This window comes from Anser cygnoides, chromosome 12 (assembly GCF_040182565.1).
Source record: "Anser cygnoides isolate HZ-2024a breed goose chromosome 12, Taihu_goose_T2T_genome, whole genome shotgun sequence".
NCBI classification, from domain to species: Eukaryota; Metazoa; Chordata; class Aves; order Anseriformes; family Anatidae; genus Anser; species Anser cygnoides.
The window spans coordinates 646999-673707 of NC_089884.1; the positions used below are offsets into that span (position 1 = coordinate 646999).

General features: G+C 44.4%; 1 protein-coding gene across 1 annotated transcript in view; it reads right to left on the reverse strand.

Moving 5' to 3' along the window:
• Positions 1-26709, reverse strand: part of ZFHX3 (zinc finger homeobox 3) — a 543893-nt gene that overhangs the window by 175171 nt on the left and 342013 nt on the right. Inside the window, exon 5 of the mRNA XM_067004579.1 lies at positions 4361-4549. The gene's annotated coding sequence lies outside the window, so the exon portion shown is untranslated. The remainder of the gene's footprint in view (positions 1-4360; positions 4550-26709) is intronic.

The following is a 26709-nucleotide window of genomic DNA, read 5'->3' on the forward strand; positions in this document are numbered from 1 at the left end:
CAATAACTGGAGCACCAGCCAGATAGACAACTGTACAAATAGCAAAATAAATCGAAGGAATTAAGGAGTAATTTGTACAGTGATCGTTAGGTACAACATTCAAACTCATACGTGCACACATTTCTCCTCTAGAAAATTAACTTCCATTAAGACTTCTTTGTTCTAGGTAAGACAAACCAGTTTCTAAAATACAAGGAGACTACCCTTGCTTTAATTGGAAATCTTGATATGACCTTATCTGTAATACTACGGATGCCTTTTTCTATATATGTAGCTTTACATATCCTTGGATTGGATCTTTGGTTCAAATGCCTTTTACTGTGCTTAGAAAAAAATCTCTCAGTATCAGATCTGCAGGAAAAATAAGACAGATTTTTCCCATGAGAAACTTGTTAAAGACACTTGAATTATTAAATTAACCCTATTTTTTCTCTTGCAGCATGTGACATATTTGTACACAGAATCATATAGTTTCATTTATGTGTTACTCTGAATAAACTAATACCAGTGCTTTAAGGGAAATTCTACTATTTGTTAATTAAGAGGAACAATTTTAATGCAAAATGGTCAGCTTCTGAGGCAGCGCATATGGCTTTCTGGACATAACTTTTTTTTTAAAAAAAAAAAGATAATTGTTTTCTTTGACATGTAGCATAGGGGTAAGCAGCCTCAGGTTCCTGTGGTTCTGCAAGGAGCCCAAGTCCTCCTGTAGAAACACGCTTGGGCTGTTGAGCATCTTAGGAGATCTATCCCGAGGCAAGAGTGGGCCAGATTTGCAGGCGGCTGTGGTGAAAGCAGTTGACTACTGTGAATTTGGGGGGAGCCACAACCGTATCACATTCCTCAGCCACCAGTCTGGCTGTACGCTGCCTGTTTCCACTCAGCAGTATGTGGGAATCGGACCAAAACCTTAAGGTGCAAGAGGCCTGCCAGGCTGCCCGCTGAACTGACGTTAGGGGTGAATGTATGGATGTGGGATGTGTATAGCAGGGGAGAAGTTCCAGGCCATCTTTCTAAATTCAGGTTTTAAAAATTATCGTGGAAAAAAAATCCTGCTTAGAAAAAGAAATCTCCATAATGTCATCCACTCGCATAGCCTTGTGCTTCTTGGAAATATGTCTAAAGAATTAGAACAAAGCGTAGAAGGCTGGAGTCCTTGAAGGAGCTCCAAATGATAAAGTCTGCCATTCATTTTAAACACAGCGTGCATTGTGAAAACACAGGTCAATTTGAAGGCATTTGTCAGATTTCCAGTTCCCTCTACTCCTTTGCAATGGAAATTTGCAATCAAATCCCTGTACTGGAGTTGGGGTGTCTGGCTTTATCAGTTATTACTTTATACTCAAAGCATTGTCCAGGTAAGCTTTCTTTTTTATTCAGAAAGTTTGTTTGCATGAAGTTTCATACAAGAAGGGGGAAGGCTAACGTGAATTAAACCAGAGCAGATGCGTTTATTTAGGAGTTTGGAAAGGGGTGAAAGTGCAGATGATGAGAAGCGACTGATTGCGAAGGGCTGCGTAAGCTGCAGAAGCGATCTGATACCGTATCAAGATGCCCAGCAAGAGGCATGGAAAGGGATATTCCAACAGCAGCACGTTTGTTGTTGGGAGGCAGAAATGCTTAGAAACAGAGGGCTGGAGAGACGCACTGCTGAGCAGTTCTAGCCAGATAACGTGCATTTTTTCTGGAAGCGTGTATGTATTGTTTAATGGGCAGGGGGCTGACTCCTTTACTGCTGAGAGAGATGTGTGGATATGCTAGAGGGGGTTGCATGTATTTCTCTAGAAGAAATACGGTAGGATTTTGGAGAGATTTGAACTTGGGGGGGCATATTCAGAGGAACACTCGTTCTTCTTTTGTCTTCAATATATTTCCATTTGTTTTACTATATTATTAAAAGAAATCTGTCCATCCATTTTGTAATCACTGGACTTAGTATAGCCCCTGGGAGTGGTGGGACAGCGCTGGGCTGTTCCAGCGATCTCAAAACCTCTGGCTAGGTTGCTGTAGTCAGGCTCAGTGCATAGCCCTTAAGTCAACTAGCAGATTTTTAATACGAATTTGCTTTTTCACAGGCCTAAACACAAGATGAGTAGATGTGTTTGTGATGGAAATAAGCACTTGGAATACATCTATATATTTTTTTTTTTTGTAAGAAATGAAGAAAAAAGTCTTGGCATTTAATTAGGACTCACTAACCTGATAAATATTGAACATCATTTCTTTGTGAGCTGTACTGTGTGCTCCGAGTACTCTATGGATGTGTTCCACAATTGCACTTGTTTAATGCCTGTATCACCTCATGCTTATTGTATTTATGTTGTCATCAATGTCAGATTTTAATTAAACAATTAAATCACTGTCACAGTAATTTCCCTAGAAAACTATTTTAAATGAAAAATTCCACAATAAATGTTTGGGAACCATCTTAAAAGGAAAGAGAGGGAAATAAGTTACAAAGTAAAATTACAATTCCCACCAAATTAGAAAAGAAAATGAAATTGTTTTCAGCACTGAGAAGAGTTCCGTTTTACAGGGTAGTTTCAACAAAATTCAGAGCGTGTCAATGCGGCGACTAAAAGAACAACACGCCGGCCTTGAGGCCAGCCTGGGTCTTTTGAGCTGGGACCGAGGCAGAGGGACCCTTGCCCACAGTTCCTGCAGTCCTACAGTCACCCCCCTCAACGGGCCAGAAACAAGCCACAGCGTCACACATCTAGCACCTTTCACCCTAAGCCAGGTACCAAAAACACCTCAGAAAATATTCCAGCTGCCTTCTTCCCCTCCAAATTATTTTAGAATTAAGATGGAGGTTTGCAGAAAAGCCTGCATCAAATTGTTTGGTAAGGTAAGCACCAATACCAGCTGTACTTACTATAGAGTAACCATGGACTCAAAGCCTATGTTTTAAGCAGTGAGAAACCTGATCTGACATAGCATCTTTGCTACAGTTAACCAGATAGTTCATCTTTACCTCTTTATATATGTATATACGTTTTTATTTCCTCTAAGACCTGAGTTGTCACAAAAGGTGGAAAGAAGAAGGGAGTGTGTACTTCGCATAAAATAAATCACAAATATGAGATGCAAAATTCATCAGACAAGGTATCTGAAAGAATCATGTTCTCAAACGTACATTCAGAATATTACCTGTATTTAACATAAGCACATTTGACATTTGCAGTACAGCCCCAGACGTGAGGCATGCTTATTTAAATTCGGATTCCAGCATGTGATTTCAGTCAGTGATGTACCCTGCAGCTAACCCTGACCCTCCCCTATTAGCCTGTATAGCTGCTTTGATTTGTGCCCTCTGAGGGCTGGGATCTGGGAACCAAACACCAGGGAGCTGCAGCAACGGCTAAAGGAGGCTCCGCTCCTCCCTCTGCAATTCAGCGAGCTGCTCCTTACTCAGCCCTGCACCCAAGCAGAGAGAGGACAGATCCAGGGCCGGAAGGATTGCCTCCCCTGTCGTGTCGTCCCCGCTCCCCCCCCCGGCACCCAAATCCGGATGGGAATCCCAGTCAGTATTTCTTTTATGTCTATGCTGCATTTTTATTGGAATGCAGCTTTGCAGATCGGTTATGCCTGGGATGCGTGTGGTTTCTATCAGCCCTGAAGTGTTTTACAGCTGGAGCTGATTTGGGGGGCACATCTAGCCTGTCCATTTGCAGCAGCCAGGTCTGATGTTTGTCTGCTGCTGTCTCTAATTTTTTTCTATGTTGCCTCTATCAAAAGGTGAGATTAACTGTTTTGCACCTGGGGGGGGGGAGGTGGACAGACACGGTGACACCAGGCCCATCCCTCCCTCCTCCTCATTTTAGCTTGCTTCTCGCAAAAGCAATTCACTAGCAGAGCCTCTTTCTTCCTCCGGCCAGAACGAGCACGCAAGAACTGCAGAGATACCTGGTGCGGCGCGCAGAACAAAGGGGCCGGTTGTGGACAGCAGACTATGGGGGAGCCCTCACCCCAGCCGCCTGACTCCTGGTATAAGCCTGGGGCACACAATCTTTAACCAGAACGCAGGCAGTGAATACCAGCCCGGCAAGGAATTTGCTTTATCGGGCAATAGCTGCACCAGAGCCTCCACCGACCGCTCTGGGCACGGCCAGGGCAGAGTGGATCCTCCCTCAGACCCAGCCAGCGGCATCCTGCTTTTGTCAAGTAAGGGGCTGCCAGTAAAAGTAAGTTTGCTGAACATAAGCAGACAAATACATATTTTTATACTCTGTAAAGGAAAGGGGAAAACTGATGGGGTTGCACAGAGCCCTCCTCCAGGCAGGAGAGGCTGTGCTGGAGGAAAGTATTGCTCATAATGACACTTAAGCCCAGACACTTGAATGCTAAAGGTTAAACTTACATTCTTCAAGAAAGGGCTCCTTGCCAGCTTGAACTGTGTTGTGTGTTCACTATTGCCTCCTCCTCCTCTTCATCCACTCTCAATCCACTTTTGGTATTTGTTGAAATAACTGAGGCTATTTTTTTTTTCTTTTTTTTTTCCTAATGTATGTTCTCTATGGCAGTCCTCAGCCTTGTGTCTGTCACAGGGCTAAAAAAAAAAAAAAAGAAAAAAAGAAAATCAGTCTAGTGCTGGTAAAAAAAGTAAAGATTTTTTTTTCTTAGCTGAAAACAACTATATTCAATTCAAAAAAGACCAGTCTAAGTACATTTTCTATCCTCTGGTAACACACAGTCCATAGAACTCCATCCTCTAATTCCTGTGCTTAGCTTAATAAGCAGAACGTATATTCTGAAAGTAAGGCTAAAAAGTTAATATGGATTTAAAATACAAATTAAAAGGGTGATACAAATATAATAAACAACAGAGTGGAGAAAGAACTTTTGGAGACATTAATCACCAGGGCTGGAGATGAAACTACTGGCAATGCTTCCAAATGTTCAAGCAAAAAAAGGACAAACAGGGAAATGCCCACATAGGAGCAGCACTTTAAGATGAATTTCAGCATAATACGAAGAAGCACACATGCTGCCTGGATGCTACATTTAGATCTTAATGATCAGAGAGCACCTTCTCCATATACTTTCATGCTTTTCCCCAGGGATATTTCCCATTAAAAAAAGAATGGAAATAACATTACAGTTGTGTACGGCTTCTGAAGCAGCCCCATTTACACAGCACCACGTAGGCTTTCCAGAGAGAGCCGGTACTGGGTGAAAGAAGGTTCCCTGCTTCTCAGCAGCTGCTGAGATGGCAGCTAGAGAAGACCCTGGCTGGAAGGCTGGGTCAATCACTTTGAGGAGGGGCATGGAAAAGAGAGCAATCTTTAGGAGGCAAACACCATTTTTATTTGGGTTGACTGAAATTGGTGATGTTCATCTTCCCTACTTCCTGCAGCAAGCGAACAGTGGGTGCGCAGTGCTCCGCAGCCCTTTAAACAGCTGCTCGCTGCAGTGTATTTCTTGGCACAGCCCTAATTGTATCTTCTGGTCCCAGTGGAAGTTCACACTTTTTAATATCTCTTTTTGCTTCTGCAACTGCTGCCACCAGTCAGCAATCACAAACAGGAAGCAGTGACTCAGCAGAGCCACAACCGGCACACGGACAGTGGCCGGGAGGGACGGCAAAGTCCTGCCAAACACCGGTGACGGACGAGGGGCCAGCCCCACGCTTCGTCCCCGGCAGTGGGCCGCGAGTGCGGTTACTTTGCGGCCTGACCCATGAAGGCGTCTGGAGACGGAGCTCCTGGCTCAGCACTCCAGCTCGCACCCAAACGTGGGGAAGGGAAGGCCCCTGTGGCACTCGGGGCCTGGGCGCAGCGGCAGTCTGCCCATGGCTGGGGACCGATGGCTTCAAGCCCTAGGGACCATCACAGCGGGCAGACCCCGGGCTGTTGCCTGCACCGGGAGGACCGGGACACCGGCACCAACCCGTGCCCGGTCGCCCCTCTGTGCTGCAGTGAGCGGGTTTTCCCCGGGGAGGGCCCAGGCAGGGGCAGGAGGAGGGGAGCCCACGGCCAGGAAACGCCAGCGTGGCCCCGCTGGGGCAGCGGCAGAGCCAGGCACCGCGCCTCACGCACCGCGGGCGGCGGAAGGTCTATTCCGAGCCTGGTTTCATCTGCGTCCTAACTGTATTTAGCAGCGAGTTTACTCCAGACTGAGCCTGCGTGAGTAAGTGTGTATGTAAGGGCTGAGGATTGGCTGCGGCAGGCAGAGGGCTTGCTGAAAGGCTCGTTAAGGAAGCGCTACTGACCATGCAATCCAATTACATAATGCTTCAAAAAATAACCGTGCTGGGAGCCTTGTCTGGGCAGCGCGTTTCGGCAACAGAAAGAGGTATCAAATATCTGTCTTCCAACCCAAGGCCGATAGGATATTTGTGCCACAATCCGACACTGCGCTTCAGCTGTAAACTGCTCGAAAGAGGAAACTTGCTTCCAGGGGAAATGTCTGCTGTTCCCTTTCAAGGCAGTGCTGCACCCTGCAGACCGACGTTATTTGAGTCCTTGTAAAATTACCACTAATCTCCGCACTCAGAATGCCTTGCATTTTATGGGTACTTGCTATGACGGCAGCTTTGTTTTGTGGGGGTAAAGGAAAGTGCTGAGCGGGCACCTGGCCATCAGCAGTAGCTGTGACAGTGTTTTCCCAGCTTTCTGTTCTTGCAGTTTCTCTCTGCCACTCCAGACAGGACACATGTGTGGATGATGCACAGGATCACACTATCACGCCTGGAAAATTCCTGAAAAAGTACTCCATCGTGCCTGGAAAAGATATGGCCCCTGTCCCAGAGAAGAACCTGCACGGTGCCGTGCATTTTGTCTGCTGAGATCAATGAAAGCGGGGCAAGCCTGGGACTTGAGGCCAGGCTTCCTGCCTCAGGAGGCGGCTTAGACCACGCGTTATATTTTTGATGAGCAGAGATTTAGAAAACCCTGTCTCCAAGCAGCACTGGTAGTTTTTATTGTAGTTACTAATTTAACTGCCAGACTGCTCTGAAAGGCGTCACAGAAAAGGCACATTTCTAGTGAATGAGGAAAGAGCCAACTAAGAATATTCTTGGCACTTTACAGAGTTTCTATACCTGAACTTCTGTTGTTCAGTTGCTGGGAACACTTCACACGACGTAAGTGAGCTTCTATGCTTGCAATAAATGCCTCAATTTTAACCTGTTCCCAGCTCAGGGCACAGCAGGGTTCCCTGCTCAGTGAGGCGCGTTAGCGGCCGGGGTCCTCCCGCAGCTACAGCGCCCACCTCCGCCATCCCAGCCACTGGCCTCACCTGGGCTCCTGCTGCCAAAATGGGGACGAAGCAGCTCGGCTGTAGCCACCCCATCAACAACCTCTGCCTGCTTTGATCTGCCAGCACTGTCTCACAACGTGGGCACTACATTTTAAAACCGCGCTACACGAGAGTCCTGGGTTTGCTTTCTCTCACATTTGCCAGCTCTGCCCCGAGCACCCTGCTCCAGGCCAGGAAAGCTGCTTGTGATGACGGCTGTGGCGAGGAAAGGGTGGGGGCCGAGCTCCAGCCCGGCTGCACGCTCCATCCGCTGCCTTCCTCCCATCTATTTCTAGACTGTTTACCTGGCAGGCGCACATGACCGGCCCAGAAGGAAGCGCTGACATCACCCCGCCGCCGTGCCCCCGCTGCCCGCGGCCGCTCAGCCCCCTCCTGCAGGACCTCCTGGGGCCGGGCCCCTCTCGCAGGGCCTGGGGCTCGGCGCAGCGCTGCTGCCTTGTGCGGCTCGCAGACGTTGTCCGCCCGTCATGACGACGCCGTCTGACACCGCTTTTCCCTCTTCTGGGGCGTGACGGGCGGCCACCACGCTCAGGCAGGGACTCAGCCCACGCCAAACCCCACACCGTCAGCCGGCAGCAGCACTGCTGATGGTGGGTAAAGAATGCATCTTTTAAACGCCAACATACCGTTCATCTGGTGCAACAGACTTAAGAATATCATTGCTTTTCCTTTCCAGCTCCAGCAGCTCTCCAAACCCCCTCCACACCGACGCCAGCCCTCTCCGCCGGCAGCACCAGACAACCTCTGCTGTCCCAGGGCGCTCGCCGTCACCTCCCCACCCACCTCGCTGCCACGTCGGCCTGTGTCAGCGAGCAGGGCCGCACACGGCCGCTGCCGGCCGCACACAGCAGGCGCCCTCGCGGCCTCTCGGCACCGTGGCCAGGCCGAGGCGGGTGCAGGTGCTGGGCCCCGCCGGGGCTGTTTATCCCGGGCAGCCGGCGGCCGGACTCCGGCCTCGAGCTGCTCTGTGGAAGCTTTCTTGGTGCATTTGGGCACGGAGCCAAAGTATGCAGCTTGAAGGAAATGTTTAATAAAGACGCAGGAGCCTCAAACTGTTTATTTTTCCTCGCAGAAAGGTGGAGGGATGATGTCCCTGGAAAGGAACTCCTGAGGCAGGCGGAGGCTGGCGGCCGGGCCGCAGCGCTGCTCTGGCGTCTGCGGGACCGAATGCAGCCTCCAGCCTCTCCCTCCCCTCACAGCTCCGGCCTGCAGGGTCATAAACCGTGGGGGAAAAGGCAGCCTATTAGTAACTCTATTAAGTCTCCATTAGTTAGGTGTGAACTCATTACCCTAATATACTTGGAGGTAGGATTCCACTGGCAGGACATTAGCACTCTAATAAGCACATTTACCACTCGGCGCTGGACTGAGCAAGAGCAGGGAAGCACCTCAAAGGCTGGAGCAAATGCAGAGGCTCTGTTCCACCAGCATTTGTCCCACGGTGGCTGTATTCCTCTCGCATGGGACAGCCCGACCCTGCACAGGAATGGCCTCTGGGCTCCCAAATCCTCCTCAAGCCCTTTTCTTCCTGTGACAACTACGGGGGGAGTCACCAAAAAATACTCTGCTTCTCGCATCCGTTCATCTTACAAGTAACTGCATGTTCAGAGGAAAGTGAACGGAAGTGGCCAAATGGTGTGTGATGGGAGGAACAGAGAATGGCTGTGGGCAACTGTGAGGACTGGGGACAGAGGATGAATAGCAAACACTACTGGGAATTTGAGGCGTTTAACCAGAAAGAAAAAGATAACCACAGCATGAGCATGCCATGGCTTGTCCACTCATCTGCTTGCTTCTTGCAGTGCTCTTTCGCCTTTGTCTGACTTGGCATTTTTGGCGTGTTTGCTCTTTGTGACGGGAACTGTCTTCTGTTGCCTGAAAAGCCATGCACGTTGTGAGGATGTTATAGCAATTGAAATAACAAGCTTATAGGAAATCAATTAATTAATAATAGATAGGATGCAGGAGCAGGGCTTCAAATGAGATGTTGAGTTAGCATAATAAAAATATGACCATATGTAGAAAATCAGTATATTTCTCCAGGCCACTGTGAGCATTTTGAGTAAAGGCTGCAGCACTGAGGTTATAAAAGCTTCAGCATGCTGTAGGCCAGCTGTCATTGGGGTTTCCGGAAGCTTCTTGTGTGTTAGCGTCATTTTAATCAAAATATTGGTAAACTGGTGTACAGCAGTGGCCTTGCTGTATTTTAAAAATTAAAGATTTTGTGTTTGAGAGAAGGAAGTTGCAAACAAAATAAAGGGGGTACAAAAGCACAGTATTTTGTCTTTTGGAGACAGCAAAAAATGAATCTGCATCTTACGGCCATTAAAAGAAGCGTTCTACTGCTCCCCCACATTGCTACCCAATGGCTATGTTCTTCTGCCAAAGCTCCTCTCAGACTCTGCAGAAGACAGAGACTCTGCACCATCTTCCCTGTACACTTAGTTATACTTCAAGGCTGTACAAAAGCACTGTACACTCCACAAACTACTTTTGAAGCCCATTTGTTCTTAAATATGGCCAAACTGCACACAATCCCTGGAAAAAAAATGTCCAAGATCACATAAGTATGATTTTAAAAATTATTTCAGGAGGAAGCATGATCTTGTTTCTAAGTACTTTGGCCAAAAAAAAAAAAAAAAAGTATAAAATTAATGGTATTAGGTACCTAAAAATACTCAAGGATCTGGGAGTTGGAATAAGGGCCTGGCTTCTATTCCCAGTTCTGCCACAGACTTGCTGTCTGTAGTGAAGGACCAGCCAGAGCAGTCCACAGGGCATGCTGTAAGTGCCCAAGACAAAGGCATACGAAGATGGACTTCAAAACTCTCCTCCACTCTTTGTCCTATTTGCCTGGCCTGTAAAATGGGAATAACACTGACTTGAGGGATCAGAGCATATAAGACATGATTGCGTAAATTCTCTTGATGTGTTTCCAGACGCACAGACAACATCCGCACGGGATACCATGAAATCTTACCAATTTACAGTGCATCACTGATCATCCTCACTTACCCTTTTATTCCTTTCTTAACTCCAGTGAATTAGTTCAAAAGACTCAAAATATCAGCAGCTCCAAACAATTATGACTAAAATCAACCTCCTCGGAAAAAGAAGTGCCTTCTCCCTCTCAGCAAATACAGCACCTCCTAGCAATGGCTTACTGGTCAGTGGCAACTTTTCTAGTGTAAGGAGGACTTTAAAATCCAGTATCCTGCAACGTTCAGCATTAAAAGTATATCTTTATCTCACTGAACAGGATAGCTATGCATCCTCTCAGTGGGATCCAACAGTTGCTTTTAGCCCTGGAAAATCGTGATATATCCACCTTTTTATCCATTATACTTTATTCAGGAAAACAACTTTGTCGTTTCAGGATGGTTTTATGGGTCTTGCTCTCACCCTGTGTTGTTGTTCTCCTGTAAACTAAGGTACCTGTTTCTATGTGAAATGCAATACAAAAATTGATTGAAAAAAAATCGGTGAAAGTTTATAAAATTTCAACAATTTATAATTGTAGGACACATAATGATACAATAAGAGCTCATTAGCAAACACCTGAGCTGAACTTACTGGTAGCTTTTCTACTTATCAAAAAGGGACATCCTGAAGCTTATTTGACAGGATCTCGTATCCCTGTAATTCCCTGTGTGTCTCAGACATGAAATAACTTCTGGCATAGTCATTTAAACTATTAAACGGAAGATTCAAAATAGCACACTTCAGTGACAAATGGGAAAGTTCATGCCCCAGAGTTGCTCTTTCAGACTGATTGGTCTGTAATCTCACCTCGTCTCTTGAAAGTTTTCTTTAGTTCAAAGGCTAATGGCTATTTTGGTGCAGAGAGGGGGAAGATGAGGAAGAAAGATGGCATTGGGCAATGAGATGGGACACAATCCTGAAGAATAAAGTTCTGTAAAGATCCCAGACCCTGCAAGTTTTTTTCATCAGTAACAATACTCCAAGAGAAACACAAAGGCAATGAAAATGTCTGCTCGCTCTGCAGAAGGGAAGAAGATACTGACGTTTCCATGTGGTACTCTGTCTGATGAAATCAAGTATTCAAATGACTTCTGTTTACATAGTATTTTGAGAAATAATGCTAATTTGCAGAATTGGCATCTGGGGTACAAGTATATGTACCCTGGGAGAGCACTTACAGAGCCTTTGTGAAGCTAAGTAATAAACACTTTGTCTTCACCACACTATTTATGGGTTGCTTGGGGGCATCCTGCTCTCTTTCTGCCCTACCTGGGCATAAAATTATTGTAGAACTAGGTTTTAATAAGGCCAACAGTAAATCTGAATGACCACACATACACAGCTATTCTTGCTCCCCTGATCTCCAGCATTAATTATAAAGTGGAACTGTTTATACAAGTACATACCACTTTCCTGACTTCTTTCTTGTTTATGTCTAAACCTTTATGGACATAAAACTTTGGAATTTGCTTTTGGAATAAAACTGCAATAGAAACTGCAGTAACTGTGCTAGAAAACAACTTTGCTATTGCTGCCTCGATTCTGTGGTCACGGTGGGTTTGCTTCTCCCCTGGAACCCTCTCCTGCTCGGTGGTGTTGTTTCAGGTCACCTCCTTGCTGCCCATCTGGACGGCTCATTAGAAACTCGAGCTCTAGATGGCTCAGAGCAAATGCTCCAGTTTTTACTCCCGTCTCCTCTGCTTTTCTCTTCACTCTGCACCACTTCTCAGCCCACTACGAGCTTCCTTGAATCCTGGCTGGGGGGTGATTTGCAGTACCTCTGCTGTAAGGCTGTGGTTAAATTTGTCACTCCTTTTATGATGTATTAAAATGGCAGTCTCTTTGTTCCTCTGCATAAAACACTTGTCCATGCCCTCAAACCTTCCCTCTCTCACTCAGAACTTTCCTGAGAGAGAAATTTTTCTTCTGCAATAAGTTATTACAAAGCCAAGAGACTTCCATCTGATGGAATGCACATGTGCATATACCAAACTAAAGTAGCTCATGCTCCATAAGCCCTAAATTATTCCTTGTTGCATTGGCCTGACCACTTGTTTAGTTGGGCTGTCACATTATAAATTAATATGTTTGCTGTTTGGGGCTGAGAACTCTTTTTTTCCTATTTGTTCAGTAAAACGGATCCTGCACACCCTGGGCACTATATAAAAATAATAAATTATTGTAGAACACAGGTAAGGTATTATTTTTGTCTTTCCTTCCCTTTGTCTTATCCCCTCCATCCTTTGCCCTTCCTCTGATCAATTAATCTTCCATTTACTTTCTATTTCTGTCTGCAGGTTTTACTCTATTAAAAACTCCAATATTCCAACCATGCCACCTGCTTCAAAAGTTCAAGCACAGAGGATTTACTAAAGCGAAGGAGAGGGAATCAGCAAAAACTCCACAGGAGAAGAAGAAACAATGAAAAAGGAGTGGAGTCTCTACCTGATACTGTCTCTTACACTGACTTGGACGCCTTGTAATTTCTGTCCGACTCTTTCTTTACTCTTTGCATGCAACATAGAAACACAGAGACTTCGTAGCCAGTGGAATTGCATGGACCTCTTCACCTAGACTAGTTTTCATTGAATTAGTAAATGTTTGACCCAATCTCCTGTGTAGGTTAAAATATCTTTAAATTCTGCTGAGCTTTCTTGGGATGGGAATGAATAAACTCTCTCTTAATTTTAGTGTCCAGCTATTGGAAGCTGCCCGGGCTCTGTGTTACGTCTGTTCAAATTCCTTTCCTCCTTGGCAAGGTTATCCTACCTTGGATAGGAGAAGGAGAAAGGAGAATTGAAAATGGGACTGTTGGCCACTTACAACTTCAAAATCTTCCCCCTGTTCGTACATTCCACTTTCCTGGGCACGCTTCTGACCTCAGTTTTAACACGTAACCCCCACAAAAGCACCCTTTTAATAATGATGAATGATTAACTAAGTTATCACTTAGCACATCATACTTTACAAGTCACACAATCTTAACTAATACAAAATCAGCATATTTTACTTTTTGTTCTTTAAAAAATAAGAAAAGTAACATTTTAATATTTATTGAAAAGCTAAATATTGCAGCCTTGCACAGTTATTGGGAAGAGATGTGCAAATAAATCCACCATGAGCTGTTTCTTCCCGAATGTCTGAGCATTGGCCTGCAGGATGCCCTCATGATCAAGGGCCACACTCTACAGGGCTGCCCATATGCCTTTGGCTGTTGCAGCTCCAGATCTGTCTCTAGAAAAGCTTCTCATTTTCTGACACATGCGTTACTCAGGTTCTCATCTTTCTTCCTTTTCCCTTCACGTTATACACTATGATGTAACCAGGACACAACTCTAATTAGAATTTACAAACATTAATCAAATGTTTTGACATGAAAAGTGGCCCTAAGGACTCAGGAGAAAACAAGATGTGCGTATCCTTCTTGTGGATTTCCTTGTGCTCCTGAACCCTGTGCAATGGAAACTGCTGTGCGGACCGGTCTGTGTGGCGTGCAGCACCTCTTCACGTCTGGGGATCAGCTGGTGGTTACCAAGAAGGATTTCACCAGAGCCGTGCACGTGAGCCAGCCTTTGGACCTACCGGGGATTTCAGAGCATCGGCGCCCCCAGGCAGTGTTACTGGGTGAGGTTTGGTTGCGTGGAAGTGAAGGTCTCCTGCTTCTAGCACCTTATTTCCAACCTTCCTATTCCACGTGGCCATACATTAGTAACGGACAGTGCTAGCAGATGGCAAAGTTCGAGTCGGGCTAATTAAACATACTGAGCTAATAACCTTCCATTTTGGGACTGGTATAATTCATAATTTAATGTATTGCTGCTGAGACATTAACCTTTCAACAACTGGCACGGTGCCCACAGCAGCCTTAGTGCTGACCATCTTTCAGGAAAATGAGTATTATTGTTAAAACAGGTATAAATCATTCATGGCTTCAGCTTTTGTGTCAAACTGTACATGAAAATAAGTAGTAGGCTGGGTAATTTATTTACCTTTTGGTGGTTATTCTTATGATTTCATGATCATATTCTGTGATTCATAAACATTGGCCAAGTGCCATTTTGTTCTCACTTTACCTTTTCCATATTGCAGAGGTTGTTCTGATTTTCATCTTTAACAGACTGATGCAGAACTATTTGAACCAGACATAAATACTCATTTCAAGGAGGAAAAACTTTTTAAGCTAATTCCACAATATTCAATGTGATTATTGAGACTAACAACTTGTAACATTTCTGTGTTTTGCTAAAAAAAAATAAATGTATCTTTGAAGACTTGTGTATAAACACAGATTAAAAGACCTTTTAAAAATAAAGCCGATAGCATATACCACAATATGAATAATTTTTGATTGAAAATGATATAGGGTACTGGAAAGAGGAGACTGTAAAAAGTTGAAAAGAACTCAACAGTCCTGCAAAACAATAAGACCAACACACAAGGCCTGGTTTGGGGAGTATCACAGACTCGGGGGATCCTTAGCATTGACTTCTGGGACACTGCTGACTGATCACATCACATTTTGCTTCACAAACTACCTCTGCACTGACTTTCCTTTTTCAGTGGAAGGAGAATCAGAGATAACAGGACACCAGACACCTGTACCACAGAGCTTGCCCGGTGATTCACCAGTGTTAAAGGCCTCTCATAAAGCTCCATGAATACCAGCTCTTGCTAACATGTTCACCAAGTAGAAATTGCCGCGATAAGCTTATTACAGCTTCATTATCTGCACCCTGTATGGCAAAGGTTTTCAAACATTTTGGACTTAAAGACTATTTTCAGTTCTCAATATTTATCACATATTGGCATGTACACTAATCAATGCTAACTGAAAACATTACAGAGCTAAAATAAATTAAGTGCAAAGTAAATGAGAATGAAGTCCTAAACTCGTATTTCAGGTACAGACGGACCACAAATTGGGTTGATAAGAGTGCCAGGTGAGACCATCTAATTTTTAGATGGTGATACATCTGAAGAGATCCCAAAATATTCAGCCCATCCCAGCCACTGTCACTAGACAGACCCACTGGAAGCAAATCCAGTCTAACTTGTGCAGCAAACTTTGTCACAGTACACAGGTGCAGAACAGGGAAGATCAGATACAGAAGGAGCTGCTTACTGCATGTACTGGTCTCATCGATATTTCAACCCCTTCCCCCCCACCCCATATCTGGGAAATTGTCATTTACCTCTTGAAGGCATGAAACAGCACCCTGAAAGCTAAGACTCGTAATTGCATCAGCCAGTTCTCAGGTATCAAATATAGTACTGAACTGGCAGGAAAAAAAAAAGACTTCCCTTTGTTCTTCTTAACCTTAATTGGAGGAGTGAGTACTTAGTGCTTTTTGAAAGGAAACTTCCTGAGAAATTTCAGGCTGGGGATGATTTTCAGAAAAACACTTCTCCAAGAGATACTTCACCAACTTTCTGTCTTTTTTTATTTTTTATTTCCAGCTAAAGCTGATTAATTTTTTTTTCTCATTTGCAGTGTCCTCTAAATGAAAACAAAGCAAAACGAAACAAAAAGCCCCCTCAATCTAACAACCTACATTATAACTGACAGTAACATTTATACAGCAGTTTTAAGTCATGGGGGTTTCAACTAGATGATCTTTAAGGTCCTTCCAACCCAAACCATCTTATGATTCTGTGACTCTAATTGCACTTCCTGCAGGATGGACAATGGCAAGTGAAACTTCTCACTGAAAGAAATTAAGCAAATCCCCTCTCTCTGCCCTCAAAACCTCAACCCAAACAATTAAATCCATCCTCTGTCTAGAAACTTGCTTTGATCCTTCAAGCTAACAAAAGATGATGTGAAAACACACTTCAGACTCCTTGTACTAAAGGAAGTTTTCCAAAAGTAGATGATTTTGCCCATTTAGACCTGCTGGGGTGTGTATGCAGTATTAGAGCCCAGGCTGGACTGCAGGCCAGGACTGCAGGTCCCCCCTGATGGAGCAGTGCGCCTAATGCTTTCTCCAGGCTTTGCTCCGTCTGCAGCCCGACAGCCTGTCCCTCACTTTTCTCAGCAGCTAATCAATGAAAATTGAAGTTTTTAACTATAGCGTAAAACTTTAACATTTGTTTCTCAAATTCTTCTGCTGTTTCTGCAGAGCCAAAACAGGACAGGGCTCTGTAGCCGGAGTTTCCTCTCATTTCTAGCCAAACTGCAATTGTTCATATGAATGTAACAGTTTCTCTCCTTTTACTCAAATATTCACTCAGAATCCGAACGGCAGTTCAGGCTGTGAATTCCCTCTGCTTTTGGCAGGCCACGATCTGTGCACTGAGCAGCCAGGCAGCTCACACGCACTCAGGAGCTGGGAACAGAGCTGTGCTACTGACCTGACAAAAACGGTCCTAGAGCAACGAGCACAGATCTTATGTGAATCCATGGCTGCAGAATTTGCATTTTACTATATTACTGGTCAGAAATTTCATTTTGAGTAAAAAATAATAATACAACCTTTTTTGTTGCTGTTGAAGATACAGATACAACCTTGATTACACGAACAGCACACAGACGGATGTCTGCTGGAGTCTGTGGAGGCCTTGGAAGAATCACTCTGAGACAAGCGTGTTTTACCTCTGTCCAAGTCCCATAGTGGTCTCTGACCACTGAAGTTGCAATTTGAACCTACTAATAAGGACAGCGCTTGGAAGCCCCTTACAGGAATTATTTGAGAAGTTAAAGTTCCTCTGAATACCTCCTTCATACAGTAACCATACAGTGTCAGCCACACACACACACAAGATATTTACGATGATCCAGCAGACAACCTCTGACTCCCGTAAGTGATGAGCTGCCTCCAGTGCTCCATGGCTGCGTTACCTGTGGCCCTGCGCTGAGCCGGCGCACCCACACCACGGGTTTGGAGAAGCATGGCTGAACCAGCAACAACTGGATCAAAACCCCAGCGGCTCCTTTTTCCACAGGCAGTAAAACATGCCCGCATTTCACTCCCTCTGCTGGCTCCATTTTATACATTGAAGTTTTTCAAGACCTTAAACGTGTGTAAGGCCAGGACATCTGAATGTTCACCGCAGTTTTCGGGATCCTCAGTCTGCTCAGCTCTCCTCTCCTTGCCAACACCACGGATGGCAGGGGACAGGAGCCCTCCCGGCTCCCGCTCCAGGCCCTGGCGTCCCACGCTCCGCGCTGGAGCGTGGAGGCACCACCAGCTCCCCAGTTTGAAGCCGGGGTGCAAAGCGTGGCTCCGGTCTCGTTGTGGTGTCCCACCTCCAAAAGGGAGCAGTCCCTCACCTCAACAGCTCTGTAACTGCTGACTGCAAAGGCACTTGTGTATATACATGCAGCTCATGTCTGAGTGTCATGACAAGCCATACGAATGCTGCCAACGTGTATTTACTTTGTGTGTCTTCCAGAAAAAAATACAGTATATTAAAGTATGTGCCCTGGACACTGCTCTACAGCGTGCTCCTGGAGTTTCGCACTTCCGCACGTTATTTTATTGATCATTCCCAATAACATGACACACTCCAGTGAGTGGCTATGCCTGCTGTCCCTCCTAGGAGCAATTACACAGAACTTCTGCCGAGTCCTTACAGCGATACCTCTCCTGCTTCTCACTGTTTACTCACTATTATTTTTACTTCTGCAGTGATGACCCCACAACAGGAAAAACACTTGTTTGGAGCCGGTCAGGAGAGGCGCGGCTGGAAGATGAATGCTGCCTGTCAGCAGAGCAGCGGTTTTTGCCACTGCCCGCTTCTGCAGCTGTGTCCTCTGGCCACCCAGCGTCGGCTTCACCCTGCTCGCATCAGGCCTCAGCCAAGCACGGGCAGCTCGAGGGGACGCGTGCCCTAGGCGTGCTGGGCACGCCGCACGGCACCAGGTGTAGCTACCACTAGCCACACGGTCACTGGAGGACTTGTAGAAGCCAGTAATGGAAAAAAAATTATGCACTTCATACTCAGCTCACAAGGCACAGACTACCACTACACAGAGGTCAGCCTGCTCATGCTGTGATGAACTGGAAATCCCCTAAGGCTGCTGACGAGGCAAAAATTTAAAAATGGACAACCCCTGCATGCGATTTTTTTTTCTACTTGGCTTCTTGTATGGCACTAGTACTTGCTTTCTTGCTATAGTTCCTGTTGAAAAGGAAATGTGTGACAGCTCTCTTCTGTACATGCAGACATATATATTCTGTAATGGGAAATGGCCTTCAAATGCAGTATTTGAAAAAAAAAATGTGGAAAAAATCCAAAACACAACTGCCAACTTTAACTCTGTAACATTTTCTAGAAACACACTTCTTAAGTTTCAAATAATACAAAAGTTAACAATCTACGGGCATGTGTTAGTGGTGCTATCGCTCTGTGTAAAGGCCTGCAAAGGGAATGCTTTTGCCAGGCTGTGGGGAGTATTAGCCCCCTTAGGCAATACCCACAGGTGCAGCTGTGCTATGCAGCTGTATTCTTGTGCTTTTTTATTTTATTTAGTTATTTAGTTATTTTCCAGTAGCCACATGACTTTCTATGGCAAGAATTATTTAATGTGTAGTTCCCGTCTGAAATGTCCTATAGAAAATTTTCAAAACAAGTTTCAAACTAACCAAGTACCTCCAGCTTCTGCATTTAGGCAGATATTATTGTTATTTTACAAATGGAAAAAATGAGGTAATTGTTTTAAGGGGGGGCAGATGCTGCAAGTATGCTGGCACCTGACATCCTCAGAGATTGCCTAAAGCTAGGAAGAAGCACTAAAAAAAAAAACAGGTATGAAGGAGGCTGTATATTTGGGTATGATTCCCCCCAAACCATTAGTCCTTTTTGCCATACACATTCACCCTGCCACAAAAACTAGCCTTATGCCTCATTGTTTAAATTCAAATACTCACATGCAGATATTTTAGATTTCAGATTTTCTGTATTTCTTCAGCAGGATACTAGGCTGCATACCTCGAAGCCAAAGCAAAAGTTACTGTCTACACTGTGGTTATAAGGGAGTTAAAGTTCAGGTTTCTAATTGCTCTCTTGAGGCCTTATTACTTGTTGATTAGGTCCTTTTGGGAACAGCATCAAACCTATAATAATAAACACTCATTTCACTGGAAAGTTTGTAACAGCCGTAGCAGCCCTGCGGGCCGTATGCCTCTGTAAACTGGCACAGGTATAAAACAACCAGAAAAGGTGGTTTGCTTGCTGTAAAGTTGGGAACTTCTCTAAGAGAGGCTTTCAGGACTGGATGCATCTCATCTACGGGCTTCTCAGACTGATTAAGAACTATGTATTTCACCTCTGGCAAAGGCTCTTGCTTTTCTGTATGTTCCTCTCCGCCTTCCAAGCCCACACATTGAGGGGTTCTGATTCAGGCTTTTTCTTGTGGAGCAAAACATCGATGTGCAAAATGTGCGCAGGCAGCCTGAGCAAAGCTCTGCTGGGGACCGTGCTGTGCCTTCTCTGCAGCCACCTGACTGCTCTCCAAGTTTCAGGGTGGGCTCCTTCTCCCTCGAAAGGATGGTGGAAAAAAGCCTCAGTTTGGATCGACTGCCTGACGGAGTCAATGTTTGTGTCCGCTGAGCAGAGAAGCTGCGGCATCCCCATGGAGCATGCGGGGATTGCAGAGCCGTGGTCCTGGGGTGCCAGGTGGCAACAGAAGAGGGTCTGCAGTAAGAAGCTGTGCCAGGACAGTCAGGAGATGCTTACTGACCAGCTGGGCATCCCATCCCCATTTCTAACCAGCACTCAAGTTCTTAATTTTCAGAAACTCCTAACTAAAAGAAAGTGCAGTGTGAATTCCAGTCTAGGTCTTTTGAAAGTATTTGGATAGCACCATTTTTACAGGCTGAATTTCAGAAGAAACAGGGAAAATAGCATGGCCTCACACACTCTCAGGCAGGAGAGAAGTTGCTGTCGAATCTCTGATCTCTGCGAGCCTCTGAAGTAGGGCACCGGGTCTCCTTGAAATCCGTCCGTAATGAATTAGCCTGAAGTAAAAGTAGGTGTTTATCTCAAGTCGTTGCCTCAAATAGCCTGCTACCTGTTGGAAGAAGGGTCTGATCGATGCAAACTAAGGCAGCCATGCGTGAGCTGTTACACAGTGGTTAGTATTGATCAGAGCTAACGGCTGCCGATAGGAATGCGGAGCAGACTGACAGGCGGAGAAGAGGGAAGGAGGAAACAGCCTTCGCCGGTGGCAGCCGTACAGAGGAAAGCCGATAAAAAGTCAATTCCACTTAACGGAATGGCTGCTAACTAAATATTTTTAGGGCCAGAGCCTTCCCAGATAGCAGCTGGAGCATCTCCGTTCCGGAACTGAGACATCAAGCGAGTGCGGCATCGACAGCGGAGATAAGAGACGCTCGTGACGGCCGGCGGAGCAGGAGAGCCTGACGGGCCCGCGCGCCAGCGCCACGACGGTGCCTGCCGCCTCCGCCTGCCGCTCTTCACGGCAGGGACGGGGAACGGCGTGGGGAGACGAGAAGGTTCAGGGAGCAAACACCGAGGTACGGAAATACTGACTTCCCAAGAGAGAAAGTAATGATTTAATTTCGGCTTCTTTCATCTGAGATCGCTGCAAGGACCGGTGCAAGAGCTACCTGTCTGACACCGAGAAGCAGCACAACTCTTCCAGCCCCAGCCCTGGAGACGCTTCACGTAACAGCCCGAGACCAGCGACCACCACAGAGCCTATTTGAAAGTCCCGAGTGTATGGCAATTCTGAGAAGTACGGCTCACCAAAAGCAGCTTCAAAAAGCTGCCCACGTGCTTTGGGGGCTGGCTTCAGTGTCAGTACTGCTTCTGCCTGAAACTGCTGAATGATGTGGTCGTGTTCATGATCCCATTTTCCTGTCCAGAGGCATCTCTGTGTCAGGAAGGATGTGAGAAATGAAATTACATACATAACCATTTTCTAAATGATGCACCACATCGTGAAATTTTCCTGTGTGAAAGGTGCTTAGACACATGACAACGTTGTCAGGAGGAACCGAGGAACCCTGTGTACAGCTGTCTGCTTCCGTCCTCAGCCCATCAGGTCAGAGCTGGGCTGCCTTCCTCTCTGAACTGCTTGCACTACTGCTGCTTTGGGGTCTGTTACGTTGTAGGGTCGCATGTTCTAAGAGAACACAAAGCAATCAAGAATCGTTTTTCCTGGGCCCAATGCTCAGTATTTAGGCTATGTTTCAGGCCAACTTTTAGTGGACTGGATCAATGCTTAAGGCACCTAATATAAAGTAATTCTCCAACAGTTTGATTAATAGTGTCATAGTCATAGCTTCAGTTCAGGTTCAACCTTTTTAACGTTTCATTATTTTACAAAGTAATAAATCAGGACAGTGGGAAAAGACAGATGTAGGACTGCCCCTGTCTATCCATCTCTTCAGGAAGACAATGGGTCACAGGATAATTGTTTCCAAGGTTGGGGCAGCTGATATTAGAAAATCTGCTAAAATGGAGTTTGTAACAGAGCTGGCGATACCCCGAGGAAGAAAAAAGGAAGCTGAGATGCGGTTAGTGTGTCCTACAGAGCCGACGAGGCAAGGAGTAGGTTGGGGCTCCCAGGGAGCCAACCAAGATGAGATGTCCCCTTGCAGAATGCAGAAAGGCGGCCGTGCTAACACTGCCAGCTGTCCTGGAGCAAAGTGGAATGCTGCCTTTTCCAGGGAGCAAATGAGACCGTTTGTACCCTTTCAGGACCAGCGGTGGCTGACACAAAGGTCCCTGCTGAGGCCAGTATTATGATGATGAAATTATAGGAGACTACTTCTTAAAGAAATAAAAGTCAAGTCACGTAGGTTCAGTGCAAATTTTAAAGAGAAGAAAGTAGACTCTTTGCACTTCAGTTTCTGCAAAGTGATGTAGATGATACAGAGTGGAAGAAAGTACAGAGATGTTTGAATGAGATTAAAAATATAAAAGAAATGAGTGTTCAGATTCAATCTCTGATGAAGCTGATGGAAAGACTGCAGTTATACGAAGTTAAACAGGATGGAGAAAGACTGAAAGCAATGAATTGGAGCTTGCTTTGTTAGGAAGGAGGATAGAGAAAGAACAAGAGATCTGAAGGTATAAAATGGACAAATAAAAGACTAGAAAGAGTGTTATGGCAATGTATTTTATATGGACTGAAAAGTGTGGGATGACAAAAAAAGCAACACCTGACTACAGTAACCTGGGCGAGAGATGATGTAGTCTTGGAAAAGAGATTTTGTTGTTTGAACAGAGAATAATCAAATCATTAAAAAACTGTGAAGGGTAAGAAATTTGGGGGAAAAAGTGGAACTCTGGTTTGGTCATATCAAGTTAGAAACATGGAAAATTAACGCAAATCTAATTGATGTACTTTGCTTCTCATATCAACTGATCTGTTATGTGAAATACAAATTTAGGGATAGCACACAGAGATGGAAATAAATTCATGTGCAGCACAGTGAAAACAAGTCAGACTAATGTTTGAAATTCTGGCCCTGTATTTACAGCTTGCTTCTTATACTGCTGAGCAAAGCAAGTTTTATAGAGAACAAACATTTCACTGTTTTCCATCTTACTTTAACAAGATTTAAATTTACTTTTGAATTTTATTTAGTTCTGTGAAGGAGCCTGACAGACGTATTGTATAGGCATTTAGCAATTATTCACTATTGTAATTTAAAGACTGTTAAAAGAGGTGTAAGTCATAAATGAGGGACCTGATTATCAAAATATTGTCATCAACTGGTCTTTTCTTGTGAGTGTATTTGTATTTGTGCATATTGCTACTTTAGGTATTTATAAAACAAAACTATTGCCCTCATTTCTATTACTGTTAATTTAAATGTATTTGATTTACATGCAGCTTTTGCAGTCTGAACTGCCTGGGCTACAAACATTGTAAGAGCCCTACAATTTGTACTTAAATGCTTTTTAAAGAGAATGTTTTGAAACCTTATACTTTTATACTAAAATAAATAAAAGTTAAATGTGAGATTTCGGCCACTTGCTGATAGTGAACCTTTAATTACCTATTGAAGGCACTGGCATAGCTAGATGACTGTCTTCAGTATACACGTAACACTTGCTGGACAAACAGTAAAATGATATAGAGAAGAAATCAGTTCTATGTTTCCATATGTTTTCTGCAAAATAGTATGCAATTCAAAACTGGATTGAAATCCACATACTAAGGCTCAGCCTATTTTATTCTGCTTTCTTACCAAGCTGCATCCCTATACTGCGTTATATTGTTATGTTTTAAAGCTGACACAGTACAGGAAAAACTAATGAAATCTATTAGACTTACAGTACAAAAGAAGAGACATTTCTAAGAAATACTGCACAAAAAAGCACAGATTAAAAAAAAAAAATGGAAGCAGCAGAGAACAGCAACTATGTGCCACAAAAGATAAATACAAAAAGCTCTGCTCTCTCTTATAAGACACCCACAGTCCTCCATCTGTCATCTCAACCCTTCCTCTCCCAACTGTTCTTAAATTAAATGAATGCTTCTAATGGGAGATTTTCTCATGAAAGCTTATGAGAATTCATCCAAAGACAAATTAAAACAATGCAGTGTAATCATGCAATTCACCTCTCTAACAGGTTGCTTGGCTTCTATGTTCACATTTAGAAAAGAAAAAAAAACAAACACAAAACCAATAAGACACCCAAATACCGAAAAAAAAAAGGGGAGGGGGGGAAACAACAAGTAAAGAGCAAATCTTTCATTGACTGAAGCTGATATAGATGCAGGTTGCTATCTGCAACCATTCTTATAGTTGTATAACTGAGACTAAAGGTTATATTGTATCTAAAACCACTGTACACATCCGATTTAATGATTTTATTCTTCGTAGGCATTGCAGTTAGAATATTTCTAAAAGGATCAGCAATGTTAAAACAATATATTATTTTTTTCTTCGTGTAAATAAAACTAGCTTATGCTACTAACTCTAAAGTGTTTTTAAAACATATTTTCCTACTTATCATGTACCGTTTTGGTTGCTTTTAGCATCTTATTTAGGTTGAATAACATGCTGAGACTTTCCGTTTTCACTTTTGTTTCTAGTTAGCTTAATTTTGGGATTGTCGTACAGTAATAGAACGCTTCAGCGTTTGGGTCGAATTCATTTAATTTCTACCACTTGTACTCTAGATAGCCATAGTAGCAAAACTGCAGTGAAATATTTATATTAAAACCAGGTATAAAGGAGCATACTTGTAAAAGAAACAGACCTTAATTTGGACAGAATCACCTGACAGTGCCTCTTTAACAACAGGTCTTAGTTTCCTCTATATTTCACGGTTTCGCTGTTTGAATTCACAGCAGGTAGTTTGATACCAAATGGGTTATTTTCTTAGCTAATAGTCACACTATATTTAGATCTAGCAGCACAAAGGAACTTAAAGGAAGACAGACCATCTGTGCCACACAGAGAACTTCCCAGCACCAGGAAAAGTTTGAGGCTGGAAACCCAGTGGCTGAAGGACACCCTGCCAGGGCACTGCTCCTCACGGCCGGCAGCTCCACAAAGGCCACAGTAACCTCAGCCAGGGCGATGCTGAGCAGTGGCCTCACCTGCTGGGAGGACAGGATCAACCCGACGGCCTCAAAACGGCTGCTGCAGCTCCGGTTGGGTAAAGCCAAGGACTACCTCTTCCGTCACCTTCGCCCTAACCCTCTATTTTGCCGCCGCGGTTGCTTTCTTTCCTGTTCTCTCTCAACGCCTGAGTGCAATGCTCAGTCAAATTGAGTCTCCTTGGATTTCCTTTGCCGTTAAGTTTAACCTCTCCTGCTCCTTTCTTGTTCTCTCACTCTCTTTGCATGATTTCTGCACTCACCATCTTCATTACCAAAGTCACTCAGACTGTCCGAGTTCACCCTGAAAGGTAACTAAAATCCTCCCCAGATTCTCCTGTCTCTGTTACTTTCTGCATGTGCTCTTTAACAGTTTCTTTTACTGAAGTCCCTCACTGTTGTACTTAACCACTGTGAGTGACAGAAATCCAATGCTGACCACTTCATTATCTGCCGACCTTGTCCCCCTGGCCTCCTGGCCCTCTATCTCTCTTGGGCAGTCTGCCCTACGTCACAAGTCCTTGTTAAAGGTCAGGACCCCAAACCATCAGAATTGGTCGTGTTGTTTTACTGTATCACCAGAGAAATCAGGCCTGTCGGATCTCATTAAAGCCCTATTTATGGGTGGAACACCACTCCTGGAGTGGGATGAGATGCTACCTTTGAAACGCAATCTTCACCAGATCAGATCAGTATAGCACAGGGATTATATTCCACCAGTCGATCTCTCATAATCACTCCCACTCTTATTGGCGTGGCTACTGCTGTCTCTGCATGAGAAAGGAAATCCTCTTAAACGAATACTCTCCGCGGGAATAAGGCTTCACTTCCCCATTAAAAGGCATGGGATCAGGTGGACAGGTGACCACACGGACTAGCGTGAAGAATCTGATCAATAGGCACAGCGCATTGCGTCGTTATTCGTGTAGCAGCTAACCATAGAGACGCTTCATACTTAATATACTACAGACGATGGAAATGTGTTAACCGAGCCTTTCAACACCCATTTGAAATAAACAGGGAACTATCACCACTGCTCTGCAGCGGGGAAGTGACGTGACTTCCTGAGTATGACAGAGCAAACTAACGACAGCTCTGAAATTACAGTTGTTCCCAGCCTTATAAGAACTCCTTTAAATCACAACTTGCATTAGCTTCTTATCTGGCATGAACATTACAAAGGGAGAGAACGTTTCTCTTTAGGCTTATGCCACAGTTTAAAGACATAACCCATAGGAATGTGACTTCGCACTAAGGAATTTGCAGAGAATGATGTCAGGTACAGAAATGCGTAAGTTAGACGGTAAATAACATTATGCTTCATATGTCAATTGAATATTTTAAATAGAATTTCAGAGTGGCTGTATGTTGAATAAGGAAAAAAATGATGCAAAACCATTATATGAATTCTGAAGACAATGAGAAATCTCAGTGGCCTAAATGAGAGTAAGTCAAAAAGTAAGCACAGAGAGCAGACTATCAAAACCCATGGGAATAGCATTTAGAACCAGGTCATCTCTGGACGGGGCAAAGAAATCTCTGTACAACATACCAGGATGGAGAAAGGCAGCACATTAAAGTCTCCAACTGGAGACGTTTCACTTATTTATTAAAAACAACAATAAAGAAAGCATAAAAAAGAGGAAATACTAAGAAATCCTCTTCTAGATAGAAAAATAGGGAAGATCATAGGAGGTCTAACAGATAGACCTAAAACCAAAGCACGTAGATTCGATATAATTTATTGGAGTTTCAAGAGAAGGCAATAACTGTACAGGAACCACAAGGAGATTTATCAAGAGCTCAAAAACCTGAGAACATGGTCCCGATCACAAGGGAAGACTACACCTGCTTTGCATAATTCTGAGCCAGGAAGGTGTATTTGCATTTTTAAGAGTGTGTGCACAGGACAAAGATATAATATGTATGAGAGGTGCAAT